Source organism: Rhyacophila brunnea, unplaced genomic scaffold (genome assembly GCF_057557595.1).
Source record: "Rhyacophila brunnea isolate RB1 unplaced genomic scaffold, BYU_Rbru_1.0 scaffold_8, whole genome shotgun sequence".
Taxonomy (NCBI): Eukaryota; Metazoa; Arthropoda; class Insecta; order Trichoptera; family Rhyacophilidae; genus Rhyacophila; species Rhyacophila brunnea.
In genome coordinates this window covers 14,868,828-14,881,964 of record NW_028233350.1, presented here as the reverse complement: position 1 = coordinate 14,881,964, position 13,137 = coordinate 14,868,828, and the positions used below count along the sequence as shown (strand labels likewise).

The following is a 13,137-nucleotide window of genomic DNA, read 5'->3' as shown; positions in this document are numbered from 1 at the left end:
GCAGATACTGAATATGAAAAACACTGTTCAAATGGGGGAAAGAACTCTGTGCATACGTGGTACATCAAAAACCCAAGATGCGGCAAATTCGCATTACGAGCGAGAACGAGCTGGAAAGCGTCCAGGTGGTTGCCTGTCAAAAAGCGGTAGGTACCTACTTTAATATCAGAGTTAAATAACATGTATTATTTATGTAGATTGGTGAAGGATCATTCTATCAAAACTAGTACCGACTTATAAATTACGTATACAGGTTTGATATATTATTACGATAGTAGGCTAAATATTTCACTAGGGCTTTTAACAGGTGGAAATCAGTTGCATCTTGAGTTCAAAGGTTGAAACATACTTACACTCATTTGCATAATTTTGTATCTCGAGAGAAGTTCCTGCATGTAAAAGTGAAATTGAAATGGTGTTTAGTTTTAAGCTGTGAATTTACATAATTACGTACCTGCTATACAGTGACGTCCCTAGGCAAAGTGCCGCCTTAAGTAGGTTTAGAATGCCGTCCTCTTTGATTTTTGATTTAAATTGTCTACAAATTCGTTAGGTTACCTACGGCTATTTATTAAACAGAGAAATACATACAAAATACAAACAAAAAATCTACTGAAAAATATAGCATTTCCACGAAACCTACTCTCAAAAAGCGGCGCAGTGGTTTTAGGTATGTACCGGTGTGTACCGGAGATAGTGTTTAATTTTCTAAATAAAACAGTTTATTAATAAATTGAAAATTTCGCGTTGGTTTTAGGTATGTACCGGTGGTTTTAGGTATGTACCGGTATGTACCGGAGATAGTGTTTAATTTTCTAAATAAAACAGTTAATAAATAAATTGAAAATTTTAAACACCACTGAGTCAACAATAAAAAAAAGTGTTCCACGTCTTCTTTCCGCGCCAAGAAGCATTTCGGAACTCATTTAGGGTTATTCATACATTGTTAAAAAATTATCATGGTTACAGAAGTCCAAAACACTTCATAGATTGTAGGCAGATAGTCGCAATCAAAAATAAATAAGTCAACATGGCGCTCGGCGACTGACTGTTAATTTAAAATTTATTTAGGTATAACCGGTCAAGAATTTTACAATGCTGCATGGGGGTACATGCTCAGCGTACGTCAAAATTGAGCTTTTATGCTATTTTCAAAGCATGATCCTGGACATTCCTTAAACGTTGTAAACACGTGCGTTAACATGATCTTACTCCCTACTTCATTTATCGTTTGTCAATTTATGGCTACGGCCGTATGTTGTAGCTTAGCCACTGGGAAATGCCAATAGAAATGGTGTATTTCAAAAAAAAATCCATATTCTAAGGTCAATAATTATTAGAAAGCAAACATTATTTGTAGAATGATTATCACATTTGAATGGTCAAAGACATAGCTTATAATCAGTATCTTTAAAAGTATCTTTAAATGTGTAAATCTTGCCCATTTTTTGGATAATAAAATGCCTAATTCTTGCCAAATTTGGGATCACAGAGATTATCAATATAATTTTTCATTGTAAATATTTCACTATAATAATGTCGACATAAATTTTACTAATGGTTTAATACATGCTTTTAAAAATTAATAAATATAAAAAATCTTAACACCACTTCACATGGACGTACTGAAATATGACTATATTCTAAAACATAAGAGCGAGAGGTTTAAAAGAATACTATTTTATGTAATAAAAACACTTTATGCAGTCATCAAATGTTTAAAATAAATATAAAGGATAATAAGGCTTCAAAATGATGTAAATAGATTATCTACAACGTTTAAGGAATGTCCAGGATCATGCTTTGAAAATAGCATAAAAGCTCCATTTTAACGTACGCTGAGCATGTGGGCCGTTAACGTAATATGCTAAAATAATGACAGGATCAAGCAAAGTTAAGTTTTGCAGAATGATATTTCAAGACGCCAGCTTATTTTAAAGCAATCCTAAAGAATCCTATAACTGTAAGTATTAAATTAAAGCTGAATTCCAAACCAAAAGCATACAACAGAAGAATAATACCGCCTTCGGACTCCAAATCAGATAATTCCATACGATTTTGTTTGTCAAACTTAACGGCAAACATACGGTATTGTTTTACTGGTTATGTCTCGGTCTAGTTCGTCTAGCTAGTTTATACGTATATTTTACATGACGTTATCACTGCTTTTATTAATTTTTTAACGCTTATTTAGACTTGAATAATCCAGAGATGTCATTGAAGTTAGAAAGATGTCGCTGCCCAATTAAAATATGCACGCACATAAACATCGATTTACATTAGTTATAGCACTAATCACATTAATTTAATGGTTAATATGTGCAATTCAATTATTTTTACAAGGTAATCGCTTATTAAGGGATTTTCACAACTTTTCTATACTTTTTTTTTAGAATTATTAATAACCATGTCCTTGCTTTTTCGTACAAGGTGGTTGTTAGTAATTTTGGACAATCACAAACACCCAAGCTTTGAGAAAAACACATAAATATTGTGTCCTCACCGGGATCGAACCCAGAACTCTCGGACGGAAGGCCAGCGCCTTACCCTCTGCACCACGATAGCCGAACTTTTCTATACTTACATCATACGGCTTATGTGCAATAATTGTATTACCTAATTAATTACCTAATAATTAATTAAAATGTGCGTTTGGACGCAAGTACCTATTTATTACCCGCTGGAGTGAAGAAAAGACTAACAACCAATCCCCGTGAAAGACAGGTAACCAAAGTTGAATATAGTACTGCAACAAATTTTATAGATAAAACAATTTAGTATTTTCTTATGTAGATATTTATATATATACCTACGAGTTTTAATTTATTGATAGTTTTGTAAGTTTAGTTGATTACTATTATGTAAATAACTCTCCATTTATACAACCTGTAGATCGCTCTCCTACAATGATTCAGGATTCGCTTGTGTTTTATCATTACTGACACGGTATGCACGTGGGTTACCCGGCTCTACGGTCCAGAAATTTAGCTTTTTTACTAATTACAGGTCAGCGTTTCTCAAAGTGACTGGGTGACAACCGTGCCTATTAATTACGTGATATTAAAAAAATAAGTCCTACTGCAATTATTCCTGAATATCCCATCCTGAATATCCCGTTAATTACACAAACAACGTATTTGGATCAATTTACTTTTTGTGAGTTAATTAAGTACGAGTATTTATACAAATTATGGTATGATATTTAAACAGCCAATAGTAGTCAGCACTGCAGGGATCGGGTGGAGAAATAACCATCAAACGAAAGTAACAAATAGGTACCTAATAGAAAATATTGATTTTGAATAAAAATGGATTTAGCGTTTTAATTAGAGAGGGGTTTATAGTAACGCTTTAAACGCATTAACTGTCAATTAATGTTGAAAATGCATTGTATTAATAACTAAATGTTTACTAACTAGTTGACAATGTTCCTTTGAAGCAGACGAAACCGGTCCAGTATATTAATAAAAAGGTGGAATTAGATCTGAACAAAAACGATGCATAAGTGCGAGTGAGAAAGTATTCGGCACCCTTATAATCTTTGCGACACGCGCTAGAGTACGATAAAAGGTTTACAGATGTGTAGAAGATTTTGTTTTCGGAGTAGCCACCAAATCTTATTTTTTTGCTTAACTAAGCGTCCACCCACGGTGGCCGCGTGGCTTAAGCGTTGGACTATCATGCCGTGGGTCTCAGGTTCGAATCCTGGGTCTGGCAAGTACACATATTGTTTTTCAATTTGTGTGTGAGTCAGGGTATGGACCTATTAGGTTGAGCAAGTGGCTGACATCCATTTCTCGTAAAAAACAAAATCTGTTAATACAAACCTCTACTCTGTGGAGGCCCATATGATCCTATTAGGATCGGACATGGTCGAAAAAAAAAGCGTCGATAACCTCTGCGAGCGCGTGTTGCTAAAATAGATATTTTTTGTGTTAAACATAAAGTCAGTGGTAAATATTTTTAGTTAAATAAGTAGAAAAGATGGTTCTGTGTGCTGTATTAAAATGTAGTAGCCGTACTGATAAGCAAGAAGATGGTATTACGTTTCATAGGTGAGTTGATACATGTTCGTGATAATTTATTTGTATATTTTTATATATTTTAATATCAAGTGACCGTGTTTCTTTAAAATAACTTAAATTAAGGATATTTTTACCTAATGGTTGCATTTTTACCGCTTAAAAATACTATATAACGTAAAAAAAATAGAAAAATATATTTTAATTCTGAGCGTCTAGTGCGAGGACTTTGGGCGAGCACTAGCGAAATGGTCTATGGTCTCGAACAGGGAACTCAGATTTGTATACGAATTCGTTCGCTCGCCCACAAACCAAACGCACGGCACGCAGCTTCATTTAGCAATGCAATGGATAGGTGGCTATAGGTGGATTAGCTATCTATAGTCCAAGAATTAGATATATAATAAACATTTTATTTTTTCAGTTTTATTTAATTATGTAAAGTACAACACTTCATATTGACTTCAGAACAGAACTATAGAAAATATTATAGGTATTCTACTCATTGGCAGCATTGTAATATGTAAATATAAAAAGAAAACAGTGGCATATTTAACTTTCATTACTTTTATTTATTAATCACATATCACCATTTCCAACATTATGTAGTTATTCTTTAAAATAATTATGGTTATTTAAAAACTTATGTTGACTTGTGACGTTCGTATCAACATCAGTGTGACCATAGCAATTAAATCTTACGAGTGTAAAATTTGAAACATACTACAAATGAATCGGCAGTACTAATTATTTAACCATTATGCAGTTTAGCTAGTTTACATGAAAAAATGTTTTCCTCTCGCCTCATGATTTGGGAACAGCTTGAATTTGTAGGTTATTTTGCCTCCATATATTCACATATTATACCTATTCAACAAAAGGTAGGTTCTAGCCGAGTAGAAATTGGTAATGTTAAATTACCTTTTTAATAAAGGTCTAATAGAAAGATATTTAATTAACAACGGATTGTCCGTTCTAGTACATTAGTCTATGGTCGTATCCCATCAATTTGAGCCCTGTATATACAGAAAATGTTTACCTTTAATTTCCGCACACTGTTTGCCCTCCGATGTTTCCCTGAAAAAGAAAAATGAGTTTTAATATATAAATATTATAAGTAGGTACGCTTACTATAAAATCACTACTGAAATAAAAATCGGTATGTGTGTTTATGTACGCGCGTTACAAGTTATACTTCTTTGGCGTAACAAAACAAAAACCTCATCTTTGCCATACATCGGTTATAATCGATTCAGAAGTGCCCATGATGGATTAATAAAAAATCAAATTTTATTGGCGTGTTATTATGATTATATTCATTTCGGTCTCAAGGGTATTTTATCGATATAGGTACCGTCAGCAATAATATTATGTATGTGAATAAATAATATTATTGCAGAATGTACCTACTTTGGAAGAAAAAAATCTCAAAACCTCAAAAATTTAGCAAACCGCTATTTCGACCATCTTTGCTTAAACAGATGAGTGATGACTGTACAACTATTTTCGTTAACTATAATAATTTATTACAAATCAAAAGTAAAACATAGCCTATATTTAATGGTTTAACTGAAACGTGATATTGGCTTTTGTGATGAAACATAATAATTATTATTGTCTTCAATTATTATAAACCGCTAATAAATGAATAATTGACATGGGATATGCGTCAAATATTATCCTAAACTGTAAAAATATGTATTTTTGTGTATGAAGTGTCTAAATATTGTAAATTTACAACATACTATAGTTTGAATTATTTATCAACTCAACATTCACAAAATTTATTTATTTATTGATACATAATTTTACTCATAAATAATACTCACATAAATATAGCCTCAAATCTTCATGAATAATAAAATCATAATAAAAGTTGCAACATTATTTGGAACACCCGAACGTCGCCGCGCAAAATAAATTATGTTGCATCGCCGGGAAAAACTTCCGTCCCACGCCCTACGCCAAATTAATGCGTTACATTAGCGCGCGTCACACGGCAAAAATACACTCTGATCTGTTTTCCCAAACGCGCGTAAAGAAGTATAACTTCAAAAATAATGTTAGAAGTTGTCCACTAAAGATTTATGATTGGAAATAAAATTAAGCTGCTCTTGGATAAGTTAACACATGTTATAAAATATAAAAGATAAAGTAAGTTTGAATTATTCGGTATTGATCCCAAAATCGTGGGATAGAATATGTGAATTTCATCCTGAGAAAGGACTCAATAAATTGTACGACTGGACACAATCATTAATCGAAAAACGCAATGTCATATGAATACACGAAATAAAAAAGGCACTAAGTACCAAAAATCTGAATCTGAGATATAGAGGTTTTAATTAATAATGAATAAACATGATACGTCATATTCTTTGCTAGCTTCTTTCAGTTTTTTCTCTCGCAAAATTCACTCTTTTCACCATTTTTACGACGTTTTTATTAGCTCGTATTCTTGTTTGTCCGGATTTTTTCTTGTGCAGTACCTACAATTTTTTTTCTTGTTTGTCCAAGATTTTTAACTAACTTCCCGACTAGCTAGACATTTGAAACTTTTAGAATATATCAGAACACGACGACAATACATTGGCCATCTTTAAGCAGAATTTAATTAATTTTCAGTTAATTCTGTATTGTATGTTTCGGAAGAAATTCGTTAAAAGTAATATTTACTACTCACTATTATTGGTTGTTAAGGGGTCATATCAACTAAATTATTAATATATACGTGCGTTACTATTGAGATCAATATGAAATGACAAAATGACATTTCAGTATTCTATATTTATTAATACATATAATTACCTAGTTTATGATTCAACAGAAAATTTAATAACGTGGTAATATATAAAAAGTTCTTTTTATCTTGTAATTATTTAACATTAGGACAAAACGCTACACCACCATTGTCAGCCATTTTGATACTATTGCCAGTTGAAACAAAACGGCACTTAGTGCCTATTTTAAAACTAATCCGAGCCGATCTAATAAGAGCCGTCTTTGAATATCCATAGTAGTTCTAATATATCTTTTTGGCACTTAGGCATGTATTTAGGATATTAGCGATGGCACATAGAATATTTTTGCATACTTAACTTTTTTAGATTTTCGGGCACTTAGTGCCTATTTTATTTCATGTATTCATATAACCTCTGCGGAGGCAAAGTATGCTTCGATAACCAAAAATACTTGTTTTGTACAATGTTAATAAAGCTTGCACAGCTTTTCGTATATATATTATTGGTACAGATTTAGTTAACTTTCAGTAGACTTTTACCTCGATTCTCGATATTTCAAAAGAATCATCAATATTAAGATGAGGCGCGGAAAATAAATAATAATAAGTAGAATTCTTTCTCTGTCGTGGACATTCGCCACCAGCTAAACCTGCAAAACACTCGAGTAAATTACTATGTAAGCATGAATTGTACTCATTTTGTAGTATATCATAATGAGTACAATCAATAATGCAATAATTTTCCGCCATCTTGGTATTTTATGTGTTTTTAATTGCAAAAGATAACTTTCTAAATTGTATTCAGCACCATACATCTAAACTGAAAATCAATCAAATCAGATTAATTAAAAATAATTTAGAACACATCATAAACATGCCTATTAAGACGCTAGCCAGCGTCCACGGGATTCCGGCCAATATCCTTCACCAATTAAGTCACTCGGGCCTTACGTAATCTCGACTAATATCTGTGCAACTAAAGCTTTATAAAATTTCTCTAAAATTGGCGACTGTCTTTTGTGGTTTGAATCAAGGCATTGATTAGTTAGTTATCTACTTAGCTTGATTCCTAGAGAAATATATTTAAGTTGTTACGTATTTATTTTTTCAATAAAACAATTCAATTTGAGTGTACGCGTGGCAGTGTCAGACGAAAAATATATGCATTACGGGAAGATGTTGGCTCACCCACTTCAACGCTAATGGGCCAAATAAGGGTGTAGATTTTAGAACTTGGGGATGGAAACTATTGAGATATCTTGAACTTTATACGTGCTTTGCATATTTTACCATAAATTATAAATATACCACAGTCGTAGTAATAATTCTAAATCAAGTATTTAAATAATTTTATCTCAGCCTTCATTGGATTTTATTATAACGATGCGTTCGCGTGTTTATCTGTTTTGTGGGCATTGTTTTTTATCACAATTTTCCATGAAGGTATCATAAATATGGGGCGCGCATATAAGGGTTGGTAACTATTTACCATAATGTCCATATTCCATAATAATATCCGGACAAATAGGTCAGAGGGGAGGTTACTCAGTTTGCTCTGAAAATAGCCGAAACAGGTTGACACTTCACAGTAGTGATGCAAAGCCTTTTTATCAGTACTTTGTTTTCTACAATTCGATCTGGGTGTTGCCCACGCCACCAAGCGGGTTACTAAACAATTTTTTTTAAAAAGAATGTGTATGTAACACGTCTACAATATTATTTAGTCGGTGGGCTACAATAATGGGTGAAATATATTATGAAGGACGTGATATCACAGTCAGCTACGGCAATAAAGTGTGTAATGTCGTTTTTATTGATGTTTAAAATGTTATCCAGACTGGTGCTCCCATCCCGTACGATATTTTGCACCTTTAGATGAACATTGTCAGTTGGCGAAATTATCAGAACAGCGAGGCGCATGACTCAACGTTTTTTGATCATTTTCTACATGCCTACAAAAATCGCGTGTTTTTTGGTTTTAGCGGTTGGCACAATGTATTTTCCATAAGAATGTTGTTTATTATCTATGGTCTGCATGTAGGGTTCTATTCAAAATATTATTTATGATAATGGATAACGTACGCATACGGAAAAACTGTTCAAATTAATTAAAATAAGCATGAATAATGAATAATAATTCAAAATACTAATACATTAGAGTTGGCACTCTCCATCATTGTATTTATAGAGATAATGATCGTTCAAAATATTCTGCGGAATGACGAAACCATAGACTTAATTTGTCGCCGTGACAGCATGACAGTATACGGATTGCATCATAATGTATTTTAACCTTAAATATTGCCGTGGGCCACGAGTTGTGTACCACTGCTTGACAGTCTTCACTTCACACTCTACAGTATATGGAAAATGAAAATTTATATATCATGTAAATTAGATATTTATACACATACAGGGTTGCCAATCAAGTCACGTTTTACATATGTATTGAATGTCTTCAAACAACCTGTTGTGGATCCTCATCCCATGAGCCTTGCTATATAGTAATCATTTTATTTTTAATAAATGTTTTTACCCTTATTTTTACTATTTAAAATTTATAGCCTATTTTTCCCAACAGATGTTTTCACATTAATGATTGAACTTGATTGAATTAATGATGACCAAAAAAACACAGCTAAAAAACGAATGTGATTTGATACATAATCTCATTGGTTTACCGATTTTTTAATTACAGTTTTTGCTTGGTAGATGTTAATATTCAGTTAATTTATATTTATTCTACATATTTAATTGTCGAATTAATCGGTTTGAAATTGAAGCTGAAAATACATAAGTTAAGAAACCTTTTCGTGGGGCGACAGAGATCCACATCGGAGGTGATGAGGAAAAAATTATATGACATAATTTCCGCTTATTAAACGATCTAACCCACTAATATGAAGGGATAATTAACTAAAAACAGAGATTACACGAAAGGTGTCATCCTTGTTAATTGACCCCTTAAGGCCTTAAGCTTTGCCGAATATTATTCGTGGACGAGTCAGAACAGACCAAGCCACAAATACGTTTTAATTAATAATAATTATACTAGGCGTGGCTCGTGCATAGTCCGGTCGTTTTGTTTTAACTCAGAAGAATTATTATGTTGTGATGTGAAATTTCCTTGTTTCTGTGACTTCCTGTGGGATTGGTGTTGAACGATGATACCCACTTCATTCCCAGTAGCGTACGAGATTTTTATCCCCCAGGGGGGAATAAAGCACAGCTGATGTCTATCAATTACGCTCCATGCTTTACACGGCAGAAACCGGGATATATTAATAATATTCGGTTCCATTGTAGCGGAATTTATTGTGGTTTCACTGAATGACCACCTTGATCCGCTATCAAATCTGGATTTACCGTCATATTTGAGACAATAAATAATCCAAGGTTATCCATTACGGAACGTGCTGAATAATTAGCATAAAATTATGCATAATAATATAATTACAAGATAAAAAGAACTTTTTATATACCACGTTTTTAAATTTTCTATTGAATCATATAAATTTGACAATTCTATGTATTAATAATTTAGGACAAATAAGGCAATTGTCAACAAATCATTTTTTTGCTATTTTGCAACAAAAAAATATAGAATACTGAAAAGTCATTTCGATTTCCATAGTAACGCACGTGTATATTAATAATTTAGTTGCTAGGACCACCCCCTTAGCAACCAATAATAGTGGATTGGATTACGGATTTCTTCCGAAATAACTTTTCATACAAACCAGAATTAACTGAAAATGAATTCAATTCTACTTAAAGATGGTTAAAAGTATTAAAAGAATGCATTGGCATCGTGTTCTGATATATTCTAAAAGTTTCAAATGTCTAGCTAGTCAGGAAGTTAGTTAAAAATCGATTGCAAGACTTGTACCGGACAAAGAACCACCGGACAAATAAGAATACGAGCTAAGAAAAACGTTGTAAAAATCACCGACTTGAACCAACAATCATCGCAATCCAATCGCTGTGCTTTACCGATTAAACTACCAATGTACTCACTAAGCATTCCTAAACTTCCTAATAATATACAACTATGCACCTATGTACCTATGTACCAACATCTAAATTTCATGGTGTATAATAAAATTTATATTATTGATGAATTACTGCTACATTCTTAAATCCTACATATTATTATTCTTAGAATTATAGCGTCTGTACACATGCATGGATTTACTGGCACCAAAAGAGTCTGAATTGAACTATCGCGATAATAACTGTTTACACTAACAAGTGCTGTTTGTTTCGCCAATCTAATTATTCAAGCGTAAGCGAGACGCATTGTTGTCATTATACGGTGCTATTGGACTGATTGTTAAAAACGGTAAACGTCAAAATGCTCTGCGCGGTGTAGTTCGTATTTTTCCAGCAGGCTCGCCACTATCGCTCTACGTCATGCAAGTTCGCGTGAAAAATCAGAAGCCTTTTTCAGAACTTCAGAACTTTTTTGATCCATGCATGCAGCCTTGCAACTTGCACGATAATACATATTTACATCTGCATTTCATCATTATGGTTTAGTATTAGTTAAAAATCGATTGCGAGATTTGTACTGGATTAACAACTACCTGACAAACAAGAATACAAGTTAAGAAAACGTGGTAAAAAAATAAAGGTGAGCATACGTTGTCCTACGACCACTTCCAAGGTTGGCACCATGACTTTTCGTGTATACTATCGTCTTATGTAGACGAATCACAAAAGTAATTGCGTTTCTCATATTAGTAGGATTACGAAAAGGTGTCTTGGCACCCTTACTAAATAGCTTACTAAAGCAACGGGACTTTGTGTGTAGCGTCAACTAAGTGGTGATTAGTTGTAGGAATGACCACTTCTGCGACAACAAACAACCTGCCGAATGAAGTCTGCGGAAAATCATTGGAATATTATATTCTTTCTACATACATACAAAGTGCAATCAATAATATATTTTTTTCTGGACCCTACACGGTATTACAATGACCTGCAACTATGACAGGAGGAAAATGTAATTTTTAAGTCATTGTAAAATACGATCACAATACAGGTACTGTTCGGCTCTATTGTATTGACATCTACATCATGGCGTTTTATGCGATGACAGTATTACGTCGCGCGCTTTTTGCATGCTTTGCAATAGCAACGGTTTTAGTTCCAGAAACGGCCGCGGTGACGTGTACTTCTCGATATAGAAGCCTAAGCGATAGTGCCCCTAGAACGCGTCGAGCGGGCGAAGTCGGCGTATGAAGCGTTTATTCATAACCATAATCACACGTCTCTTGCCGCGCATTACCCTTCACCTATGTAATAAGCGGCCCAAGCAGCACAAAATAATTATTATTACAGCGTCTCTCATAACAAAGCAATAAAAATATTATATTATTTCGGGGCTTGTAATTAATATTTACGACGACATTATTCAACCAGCGAAATATAGGACACGGAATAAAATTAAACAATGACTTCTCTGGTATTAAATAATGACTTCTCGCCCGTCGAACGACGACGCTTCGAGCAGCGTGATTTTGGTAGCCGTGTTCAATGAATGGACTTCTTTGTATTTTCATTAAATCGTATCGCCGAGAAGCGAAAAACGGTGACTCATGCGGCAGGCGGGGCACAAGGCATCGTCAAGTCCAGTGTGCGCTGGCGTATTTGATTACGTTGTATTTTCGATGATTTACGCGCCACTTGTAGAAATTTTGCGCGAGCGCCGCACTCGCTGCGTCAAGGGGCTTTATGCCTAAGCGATAGTGCCCATAGAACGCGTCGAGCGGGCGAAGTCGGTGTATGAAGCGTTTATTCATAACCATAATCACACGTCTCTTGCCGCTCATTACCCTTCACCTATGTAATAAGCGGCCCAAGCAGCACAAAATAATTATTATTACAGCGTCTCTCATAACAAAGCAATAAAAATATTATATTATTTCGGGGCTTGTAATTAATATTTACGACGACATTATTCAACCAGCGAAATATAGGACACGGGATAAAATTAAACAAAGAGATCTGTTATTAAATAATTGCTTCTCGCCCGTCGATCGACGACGCCTCGAGCAGCGTGATACCAAAATCACCAAAATCACGCTGCTCGAGGCGTCGTCGATCGACGGGCGAGAAGCAATTATTTAATAACAGATAAGTCTTTGTTTAATTTTATTCCGTGTCCTATATTTCGCTGGTTGAATAATGTCGTCGTAAATATTAATTACAAGCCCCGAAATAATATAATATTTTTATTGCTTTGTTATGAGAGACGCTGTAATAATAATTATTTTGTGCTGCTTGGGCCGCTTATTACATAGGTGAAGGGTAATGAGCGGCAAGAGACGTGTGATTATGGTTATGAATAAACGCTTCATACACCGACTTCGC

At 33.9% G+C, this 13,137-nt stretch overlaps 1 protein-coding gene across 1 annotated transcript in view; it reads right to left on the bottom strand.

The window, feature by feature from the left end:
* The window catches only part of SP1173 (major facilitator superfamily domain-containing protein SP1173), a 199,695-nt gene that overhangs the window by 161,099 nt on the left and 25,459 nt on the right, over nucleotides 1-13,137 (bottom strand). The window contains exon 2 of the mRNA XM_085958744.1: nucleotides 5,062-5,099. The gene's annotated coding sequence lies outside the window, so the exon portion shown is untranslated. The remainder of the gene's footprint in view (nucleotides 1-5,061; nucleotides 5,100-13,137) is intronic.